Genomic DNA, 3,102 nt, shown 5'->3' on the forward strand with positions numbered 1-3,102 from the left:
CACAGCCGTGAACTACCGCACTGTACTGTGTCTGCTGCTAATATATAGACTGGTTGATAAAGAGATAGTATACTCGTAACTAGTATGTATGTATAAAGAAAGAAAAAAAAACCACGGTTAGGTCACTGGTATATACAATTATGGACGGGCTGCCGAGTGCCGACACAGAGGTAGCCACAGCCGTGAACTACCGCACTGTACTGTGTCTGCTGCTAATATATAGACTGGTTGATAAAGAGATAGTATACTCGTAACTAGTATGTATGTATAAAGAAAGAAAAAAAAACCACGGTTAGGTCACTGGTATATACAATTATGGACGGGCTGCCGAGTGCCGACACAGAGGTAGCCACAGCCATGAACTACCGCACTGTACTGTGTCTGCTGCTAATATATAGACTGGTTGATAAAGAGATAGTATACTCGTAACTAGTATGTATGTATAAAGAAAGAAAAAAAAACCACGGTTAGGTGGTATATACAATTATGGACGGGCTGCCGAGTGCCGACACAGAGGTAGCCACAGCCGTGAACTACCGCACTGTACTGTGTCTGCTGCTAATATATAGACTGGTTGATAAAGAGATAGTATACTCGTAACTAGTATGTATGTATAAAGAAAGAAAAAAAAAAAACGGTTAGGTGGTATATACAATTATGGACGGGCTGCCGAGTGCCGACACAGAGGTAGCCACAGCCGTGAACTACCGCACTGTACTGTGTCTGCTGCTAATATATAGACTGGTTGATAAAGAGATAGTATACTCGTAACTAGTATGTATGTATAAAGAAAGAAAAAAAAACCACGGTTAGGTCACTGGTATATACAATTATGGACGGGCTGCCGAGTGCCGACACAGAGGTAGCCACAGCCGTGAACTACCGCACTGTACTGTGTCTGCTGCTAATATATAGACTGGTTGATAAAGAGATAGTATACTCGTAACTAGTATGTATGTATAAAGAAAGAAAAAAAAACCACGGTTAGGTCACTGGTATATACAATTATGGACGGGCTGCCGAGTGCCGACACAGAGGTAGCCACAGCCGTGAACTACCGCACTGTACTGTGTCTGCTGCTAATATATAGACTGGTTGATAAAGAGATAGTATACTCGTAACTAGTATGTATGTATAAAGAAAGAAAAAAAAACCACGGTTAGGTGGTATATACAATTATGGACGGGCTGCCGAGTGCCGACACAGAGGTAGCCACAGCCGTGAACTACCGCACTGTACTGTGTCTGCTGCTAATATATAGACTGGTTGATAAAGAGATAGTATACTCGTAACTAGTATGTATGTATAAAGAAAGAAAAAAAAACCACGGTTAGGTGGTATATACAATTATGGACGGGCTGCCGAGTGCCGACACAGAGGTAGCCACAGCCGTGAACTACCGCACTGTACTGTGTCTGCTGCTAATATATAGACTGGTTGATAAAGAGATAGTATACTCGTAACTAGTATGTATGTATAAAGAAAGAAAAAAAAACCACGGTTAGGTGGTATATACAATTATGGACGGGCTGCCGAGTGCCGACACAGAGGTAGCCACAGCCGTGAACTACCGCACTGTACTGTGTCTGCTGCTAATATAGACTGGTTGATAAAGAGATAGTATACTACTAATATTATATACTGGTGGTCAGGTCACTGGTCACTAGTCACACTGGCAGTGGCACTCCTGCAGCAAAAGTGTGCACTGTTTAATTTTAATATAATATTATGTACTCCTGGCTCCTGCTATAACCTATAACTGGCACTGCAGTAGTGCTCCCCAGTCTCCCCCACAATTATAAGCTGTGTGAGCTGAGCAGTCAGACAGATATATAATATATATAGATGATGCAGCACACTGGCCTGAGCCTGAGCAGTGCACACAGATATGGTATGTGACTGACTGAGTCACTGTGTGTATCGCTTTTTTCAGGCAGAGAACGGATATATTAAATAAACTGCACTGTGTGTCTGGTGGTCACTCACTATATAATATATTATGTACTCCTGGCTCCTGCTATAACCTATAACTGGCACTGCAGTAGTGCTCCCCAGTCTCCCCCACAATTATAAGCTGTGTGAGCTGAGCAGTCAGACAGATATATATAATATTATATATAGATAATAGATGATGCAGCACACTGGCCTGAGCCTGAGCAGTGCACACAGATATGGTATGTGACTGAGTCACTGTGTGCTGTGTATCGCTTTTTTCAGGCAGAGAACGGATTATAAATAAAAGTGGTGGTCAGTCACTGGTCACTATCAGCAAAACTCTGCACTGTACACTACTGAGTACTCCTAATGCTCCCCAAAATTAGTAAATCAAGTGTCACTGTCTAAACGGAGAGGACGCCAGCCACGTCCTCTCCCTATCAATCTCAATGCACGTGTGAAAATGGCGGCGACGCGCGGCTCCTTATATAGAATCCGAGTCTCGCGATAGAATCCGAGCCTCGCGAGAATCCGACAGCGTCATGATGACGTTCGGGCGCGCTCGGGTTAACCGAGCAAGGCGGGAAGATCCGAGTCGCTCGGACCCATGAAAAAAAACATGAAGTTCTGGCGGGTTCGGATTCAGAGAAACCGAACCCGCTCATCTCTAGACCCTACCTGTGTGTTCTACTGATTGGTCAGTTTATCCCTTTAATACACTGGGAATGGAATAACCAATAGCACCTTCTGAGGAAATCGTTGCCACGGAGAAACACGTCAGGGGGTCTCTTGTACCGCCTATAGCCTTTATACCACCGGTATAGCACCTTACTGCTCACCTGCCTACCTGCACCTATATTGGACTCCGCTTCACATTTGCCAGAGCAGGAGCCGCGCCCTCCCTCCCCGGTCAACAACTTCATACCGCTGCTCCCATATAGCGCACCCGTTACCTTGCCTGGAATCGGAAGATTGCAAATCGAGCTGGTGAGCCTTCTGCGGTAGCGGGGAGGTGGTAGCATAGTGTGGCCTTCCCACGGCTTTCCACATTAGAGTCCAGGTGACATTTCAATATTGTAGTGCAAGCTGCACTTAAAGTAATTATAATACCGGTTGGAAAACGTTCTCATGTGAGCATATTCATTGTTGCTATTTCAGCTGTAACAG

This window comes from Pseudophryne corroboree, chromosome 5, assembly GCF_028390025.1.
Source record: "Pseudophryne corroboree isolate aPseCor3 chromosome 5, aPseCor3.hap2, whole genome shotgun sequence".
Classification (NCBI taxonomy): Eukaryota; Metazoa; Chordata; class Amphibia; order Anura; family Myobatrachidae; genus Pseudophryne; species Pseudophryne corroboree.